Here is an 8,609-nt window from a genome sequence, read left to right as displayed (position 1 = left end):
AGGGAGAGGGAGAGGGCAGAGAGAGTGGAGGGGGAGGGGGTGGGAGAAGAACGAGAGAGGCTCACGTCGACGCACTAGCGCAAAAGGCGCACGTCCGTCTGTCTCTCGAGTATTAATAAATCCCATCTGCTGTCGTTTCCATCGACTCCTCCTCCTCCTCCTCCTCCTCCCCCACCGCCCCCTCCCGCTTTCGCAACTTCGAAACGCAGCCGCGGGAGCGGGCCCCGGTATCTTCATGTAGCGAATTCGCGAGATTCCTCGTCGTCTTTCCTGTTCCCCAATCCCGCGCCCTCCCCTTCTTCCGGTCTCGTCTGCTTCTCCCGTTTGGTCTCCCTCCCCCTCCCCCTCCCCCCCCGCTCATCCGGGATTCCGAAACACTTGGACTTATTAAATGCAAAATGCTTCCGGCAAACAATGCTTAATCGCGACGTCGCTCCTCGTTGTAATCCTCGTTGCTACAGATGCAGAGAAAGAGTGAGAGAGAGAGAGAGAGAGAGAGAGAGGGGGGGTGGGAGGGGAGTAAGGAGGATGAACGACTGCGCGACGAAGAAAGAATCAACGGGCTCCCTCGCCCGCTCGTGCTGTTTCGCGATAATCCGATCTCCCTGAGGAGATTCTCCATTTTTACAACTTCGTTTGAGCTCGCGGCGGACTCCGTTGCCGACGGGCATTCGAAATATCCGCGGAATCTCGTATTTGCCTTCGCGGCCCGTGGAAAACCGGGCGGAAAAGACGCTCGCGTGGGGGGCGGGGGGGGTGGGATGAGGGGGAAACGAAGGGCGAGAGAGGGCTCCTCCCTACGTCGGGCAACCGCTCGGGTGACCGCTCGCCACTCGGCGCGGATCACGGCTCGATTATTTAAAAGCCATGGGAAATGGACGGTGATTTTTCATTATCTCGGTTTATCTAAATGTACGAGCGTACAGGAAGCATCGAAAAAAATATATATACAATGTATATAGGGGAGAGTATTTTGATACGGAGAGATTACGTTGTACGATGTATTGAGATTGCATTACACGGACAGCACTATACGATACGAGGAACGTAACGTTTCTCTCCTAGTTCGTTGTCGAGTTTTTTTTTTTCAAATAATATCAAATCCCGGAATTTAAAATGCAACGTCCTGCGTGCTCCCGGTTATAAACGTTCGCGCCGTGCAAGGTTCGGGCTACATCTGCGCATATATAATCCGCAGATAAATATAGACCGTTCGCAATCAGTTTACGCGCGGGAATCGTGTAATAGACAACAAGATGGAATTATCCCTCTTCGCTGATATAGTATTACACTGCGCGTATTTTCTTCTCTCTTGACTTGGAGGAGAAACATCGGCTTTTCAGCTCGCGCAATCGCCGTGCGTTCCTCGTGGGAAACGAGAAAATAATCCTGCGAGGCTCGACGTTTTCCGTTTCTGAGGGAGGGAGGGAGGGAGGGCGGGAGAAGAGAGAGAGAAACAGCAGTTACAATTGTTTCATTACGTTCCTCTTGGCCACGTTGTTGGAGAACGGTAACCCTGACAAGCCCGCCGGCTGCTCACCGGCGATCCGGCTGAAAAATATCGCAGCCCCGCGGTCGCTTTGGACTGTTTTGCGTTTCCGGCGCGGAAACGTCGGCGGGTTCTCGGGGTCCTCAGATTAAAATCTGGAAACTTTCCGACCGAGCGAGTATATCGTCCATCGCCCGCGGGCGGCCGAGAGGCAAACCCTCCCCCTTCTTCTATATCCACCCTCTGTTTCAGGCTGCTCGTTCCCGGAGGAATGGTACGGCCGGTGGTTCCAGTCGGGGATTACGGACTTGGTGACCGTCAACGGCTCCGAAATCACCAGCAAGGGTTTCTGCATCGAGAAAGACGGCGACAAGTTCCTCGTTCACGACACGTGAGTGGCCGTTACTCGTTTGAATTGCAAGTGTGGAGTTGCGCCGGCCGATATGAAACGATAGTATAGTATTCCATCCTTTTATACCTGCCGTTTATGCCCCACCCCGTGCCCCCGGTCCCCCTTTTCCCAGTCGCCCGCCGCTCCCCGGGACCAACGCCCGGCGCGCCCCGTCGCTCCCGTGCTCCCTTCTTTCCAGCTTTTATTAATTAACTGCCCTCCGACAAAGCGCTCGAGGCGACGTGCCAGCCGAGAGAGCACCCGGCGTATAAAACGTTTCTCCTGAAATTCCATCCGTGAAACCGGAGCAGGGGTGGCTTTGAGATCGAAGAGAACGGACGATCCATACCGAGCAGGGCGCGCGCGCGCGCGCGCTTGTATATCGATACATGTACCACTATCGCCGGGCCGGTCGTGTTCGCAAGTGTAGTGGTAAGATTTACGACGAATGCGTAGTCTGTGGACTACCTACGCGAGCGTATGACTAAATGTTAAATAGAGACTGCGCGCGCGTAACCCCGGGGCGGACGAACGAGCTCGGCCGAGGGGAAAACCCCGCTCCATGATCCAGGGAAAAAGGTGCTGCTTTTCAGTTAGCTATAAAAGCCACGTGCAAGCTATAATCACGATTGTTACAGCGCCAAATATTGCGTGGCGATTATACTTTCGTAGTCCTAAAAACTTGAAATGGCCCGCTCTGCGAAAAGCACATTGCACGCGGGCGTTTTACGTCCAGTTGATTACACGACGCGTTTGATACGCTACGTAAAATAATGGCCCGATGATAGGATAATGCAGAATCCGACGGCGCCGTGCGCCACGTGATTGCTTCATTTGAAAACCTCCTATTGACGCTGAATTAATAAAATATTCATTAAGTCGAGAGAAAAGGAGACGTCGCCCCTTTGATATTTTGCGGAAAATTAATGATGCGGATTATCCAATATTTCCGGAGAAATTTTTCAGTGCGTAACGAGATTATTGTACCGCCGTGTTTCCCCGCGAGCCGACACCATAGGAAAATAATTGGAACGGCGGGTCTTTCCGGGAACCGATCACGTTATAGAAAAGAACACATTTCTCGCTGGCTCGATCACGTGCCTCCCCCGTAACCAGAATTTTCCCTATATTTCCATTTCCAACACGGTTTCCGCAAAATCCGCACGTCGCACGTCGGTCCACATGTTATATTTCGGCGGAATAGACCGCGCGCCGTCCGTCTGTATACTTTCGCGCGGTAGTTTCTAGTCAAACACGATCTTTTATCTCGCGATAGAATTACAAAAACGATATCGCGGCCCGGCCGGATATAGCAAAGTTCCGTGCCGAAATAATTCGCGGTCGAGGAGGATCACTCGGCCCGGCCGGTTCTCTCGCTCGGACGCGAGGGTTGCTTTGTTGCAGCCCGAACGCGGGGAACCCAATTAATTTTGTTTGATCGGCACTTTTTCCAATTTTGCCACGGCGGCGGCGGCCGCCGTCCCACGTCCCCGCACCGTATCTCCTAATCGAAGACGTTAAACCGCGGTCCGCTTCGTCCGCGATTCGCGACGTACCGCGCGGCACGTTGCGCCGCGGAGCGTTCATAGTTGAGAATTAAACTTTTAGATGTGAGTTAAGTCGGAATAATTCTCCAGGCTAATCCGAAGGCTACGTAGTCCCGTTTTATGGACATTATTATCACCAGCCGTCCTGTAGATCGGATATCGTATAGTCACGCGGGCACTTGCGCCGATCGTTCGGCTTGATTAACGTACAGCCATAATCGTAACATTAGCGGGCAGGGAAGTTGTTTTTCGCGGCCGTTATTGATCCTCCCGGGGGAAATGAATGTACGAGCGGGGAAAAATAAAGGGCAGGGCTATTCGCGATAGAATCGCGAGAGCAATCTATTCCCTTCGTCGATATAGGACGTGTAATTGTACATTCAATAAATACCATTATCCGTGGTGCAACGTTATTTATTCGCCGTCCGTTCTGCTTCTTTTTTGTTCCGCAACACTCGCCGATACGGCGCTCGAATTGGGTCGAGTAGGGATTTCGCCGAATGGGCAAAGCGGTTTTGCCAACGGCACGCAAATCTTTTGTGCGGCGTGCGATCTAATTCGCGGGATAATTTCGGCAATTCGCGATCTTTGCCGAATATCCCTGGCTACAAACACGCACCGCGGTTTACAAATAATTATCAGCGCCCGCGGTAATTAACTAATACAAAGTAAATTGTGTACGAAGGGTAAAGTGAAGTAAATTCATCGGTATATTCTTTGGCATCGCGAAAGGTTTTTGTGGATACTTGGATAAATGCCTGGTTAAAAATTTGAGCAGTACTTTAAAGTTTCGAAATTTCGCAATTTGAGAACAAGTCTCGAGCAGTAAAACTCTACGGGACACGGCGACATGGGGTAGACGTTGAATTGAGAGTAATTCTCCATTCGGTATCCATTTGAAAGTGCGACCCTTTGGGAACGACTCCTGAAGGCAAAACTGGAACGGCAAATAGGAAACACAAACTAAACAAATCTTAATAGCGGTACTTTTATTTATACTACACTCTCCTTTCACTAATACCGTATTTTAACATTACGATACTTTTCTTCGTGAAGCATGAAATTGTTTCCAACTTTCCTCTTGAAGCGTGTAAAAAGTTGCAAAATCTCTACACAGGTAACGCGTATACGCGGTGACTTTGTTAGCTACCTTTTCCGCTAGGCAGGAATAGTTTTGGTCGAAGAAATTTTTATTTATCGATTTCGCGGAAACACAATTAAACAAGAGATGCTGGGGATTTTCTTTGACCGATGATGGTTGAAGCGGCCTCGGTTGAATCGGTCCTGTCAACCCTTTCATTGGAGAATCGTACGTTTTTTTAATATAAATCATTCGTCATCGATGAAAATAATTAACAGGGCTTAGAATTTCATAGTTTGGGTATCTAGGATCCGGTAGAATCTCGTCTGAGCATTATTGATGCCGAAATAGACTTATAATAACGAAAAACCCGATTATCACGAGGTGGGACGTGTACGTCCCGCTGGCCCGCAAAGGGTTGAGTAACACCGGGGAGATAGAAGAGGCTTATCGTTTATTCATATTCAAGTTGTCGGAGGCAACCATGATTTTCTTGGGAAATGCGATACACAAGCGGTGGCATACGTGGATAGGTAGACGAACGGGCGGAGACAAAGTGATCGCGGAGAGCATCGGGAGACGCGAGAAGGATGAGAGGAAGAAAAGGACAACGCGAGTGGCGCGGCAGGTGACGTAGAAGCCGAGCAGAGTTGAGAGCTAAGTTTTAATTAATGTAATGGAGAGTAGCGCGTGATTAGCCTCCCAATCAGCACGCTCCTCCTGCTGCTCCGCCGCGGTTCCGGTTAGAGAAGGACGCGTAACGGAAAAAGGGACGAAGATGAAATTTCTAATGAGAAGATACGGAAGGGGGGGGGGGAACAGAGGGATTGGGAATGAAAATAATCGGGCGAAATAAATGTGAAAGGAATCTGCGTAAAATTGTTCGTTCAGTGTTTTCGAAATTTTGCAAGAAAAAAATATATCGCGACACTCTTTTAACCTTTACACAATATTCGTCGATGTCGAATTCAATATTGACCAAAAAAAAAAAAACTGCAAAAACGGAACGTGACGGTATTGAGAAAATTATAAATTTTTTACATTTCACGCCCGGATGGTAATAACATTATTTGTTCGATGCGGATCGCGATGCGCCAATTTGTGCGAGCGCAAGAGCTAAATTGTTTGCTTAATGCGCATCTAATTATGCTGTTCTGCATTCTGCATTAATGGATAATAGGTATAGGTGCAAGCGTCATAGTTTGTTTGTTGTTGGTAACGTGGATGTTACCAAACTAGCGATAACTTGCTTATCTTAAGATAACTAATCTAGTGCTACGTAATCCGCACGCATTTAACCGAAGCTAATGACGAGAGCACTCCCGCTCGGGGGGGCAACAAAAGAAATTTATTTGTTTGTTTATTCATTAAAATGTAATTGCGATGATATGGTCGTACATATTCGATCAATCATCGTGCTTCATAATGAACAATTGGATGCGCCGGCAAACATTTTACAATACGAGTCCGATATATACGCGGCATGTCAATTAATTGATTTACGGGAAGCGATATTTATGAAGCGTGATACTATCCTACGGTTTTTCCGTTAATTCTTTTGTTCGATTCGACCGATCGTGTTATTTCTCACCGTGACAGGTATCGTCGTGATATTCGTCGACCCGATAATAGTTTCGATCGGGAACAGACTGCACGATACATTGCGCTCGACCGTCAATTAACGGTAACCGATAATCCAAAATAATGACAAGCGATTGCAGTTTGCGCCCCGCGATAACTGTTTGTCGATTTAAAAAGCGTAGAGGGCCTGCAGTTTAATTTTGTATTGTAGACAATTAAACTCATCTTGCGACAGCAGTATCGCTGCTGCACCGAGTGCAGGATGAAAGGCAAGGATAATGAATACGATGCAGAAATGACGTGAAATGATATAGAATTGAATTATCGGTTTATTTACCAGTTTGTATGCGCTCATTAAAAGGTAATTACGTTGACATTGACGAGTAGACGGGGATAGAAGAGAGCGAGAGAGAGAGAGAGAGAGAAAATTACGGGAACAATTTTTGAGGAGGGCAAAAGGAGAAGTTGAAAAGTTTCAGGGAAATAAATTGCATCAGTTTGCTGCTTGCGATGCGACGTTGAATTGAACGGTAGTTACTGAAGTACCTAAAAAGTAGTTTCCGAGAAAACCATCGTAGTAACTGACTCATTTCTGTTACGCTGCAGATCTGTGCAACTCCAGGCGCCGATTAATCAAAGAGATATTTTACGCTACGGCCAAGTTATTGCGAAATTATTACTGCGAGTATGCTCGCGTGGAAGCCTGGCTGGCGATTACATGATTAATTCCCCCCCCCCCCCCCTCGTACGATGCTGGATACGAAATGGGTACACTCGTTAGCTCGCGATAATAAAATTAGTAGTCGCGGACGTCGTCATTAATCCTCCTTAAGCGATAAAGTAGCCAGCACGTTGTAATAATGGAGTATTAGATCTCATTATTGCGGGATAATTGGAAAATGGTGGAATGGCGCGGAAGATGTGGGTTACATAGGATACATATAAACTACATGGGTGAGCATAAGATAATTGAATTGCCACTATGCCCGCGCGCGCCAAGTCCGTATTAACGGGAATTTATTAATTTATCATCATACGTTGCCCGATACCTCGACAGTTTCGACCGGGATCTGCGTCTAAGCCAATTATCACACGGGGGAAACTAAAAACTTTGCGTGAACCGGTACGGCAAGCCCGTCATAAATTACGTCGAGGATCAGCATTACCGTTTCACAATTAACGGCCACGTAATCCGCATTGATTCGGAACGGAGCTATAATTGGTATCTATTAAAATTGCCGATTGAGATTGCCCCCACGTCTAGTTTCGTCTTCCCGTAGCGCGATATATCGCGTCGATTATTCTCGCGGAGGGAGTCGTTAACGAGACGTTGTGATGATAAGGTAGCGATATTATGTTACATTTAATCGCGCTTCGGCATCGTGGCGGCGACGTCTACCAGACTATGCAGAACGGATCACTCGCGGTTATACAGGCTGCAGCTTCGTCAATGTAGGCCTAACGATCTCGCAATGATTAGATCATGAATACTGCACGTTCGTATATCCCGTCCTAATTGGCGTAATGACGGCAGCTAATTAAGCGCAGCTAAACATGCTGTAACAAGTCAGTTCGTAAGCCGCGCCGATTCGCGTTCTAGCAATTCGTTTCTTCTCCCACGGATAAGTTGATCGAAGGGGGATAAAATTAATTAGCAGAACGGTAATGAAAAAAAAGAACATATCACATTGCAAAGTAACGTCGTCTGCGCGGAGCAAATTATATGCCCGTAACCAACTGGAAGCCGCGGTCGGACGCTTTCGCGTCCGTCGAAAGGGAAAGTATCCGCGTGATTTTGCGTGCCGACCGGCGTCACTTCCGGCCGCGCGTGACCGTGGACGAAAAAAAAAAGAGGGACAGACGGACGAGCAGTAGTTCGAGCGGGCGTAGACCCCGCTGAGGGAGGGAAAAAAAGTTATATTGCCTCTGCGTCCGGAGTGACGAGCCAAACGCCGGCATATGAATAATATCGCGTCGCGGCACATATGCGGCGCTTTTCGTGTCGCGCGGCCCTTCGGCGCGACCGTCTCGACGGAGTATCCGCTGATTGGATTCGAATTGGCGAGGGTAGTCCATGCTCTACGTCGCTGCGCAGGAATTGTGATTTCTCGCACGCAGCGTGGAGGACAAGAGTCGACACAATTAGATCGCGGGGCAACGATTTTACAGGGCGGAGGACCGCGCATTAGCGAAAATCAAAATAGGGTCTCGTGTTTGACGATCGAAGCACGTCGAGAAAACGAACAAGTTAGACAGAGGCACGTTGACTCAATTCAGCTCTTCCTCTTTTTCTACATCTTACGATCGACGCCTAGTATACAGAGTGAGTCTTTCCATATCCGACAAAATTTTTGAGAAGGTAGAACGGATCGAGATGAACGGAAAAGTCCTGTACCATTTTGCAATTTTCGTAATAGTTAACGAGTAATTAATTATGAAAAATCGTTGTCTTAGGCCGGCCTACCGCCCAATTTGAGCGCGTGGCAAGATGTGACCGCCCGGCGATCGATATTGCTATGC

The 8,609-nt window shown here is 48.3% G+C and overlaps 1 pseudogene; it reads left to right on the top strand.

Annotated features, from left to right (window-relative positions):
• LOC105560204 overlaps positions 1-8,609 on the top strand; it is a 226,659-nt pseudogene that overhangs the window by 155,656 nt on the left and 62,394 nt on the right.

This window comes from Vollenhovia emeryi, unplaced genomic scaffold, assembly GCF_000949405.1.
Source record: "Vollenhovia emeryi isolate VEMERY1.0 unplaced genomic scaffold, V.emery_V1.0 DF939237.1, whole genome shotgun sequence".
Classification (NCBI taxonomy): Eukaryota; Metazoa; Arthropoda; class Insecta; order Hymenoptera; family Formicidae; genus Vollenhovia; species Vollenhovia emeryi.
Note: the sequence above shows the minus strand (reverse complement) of the source record. Positions and strands in the feature narration are given on the sequence as shown.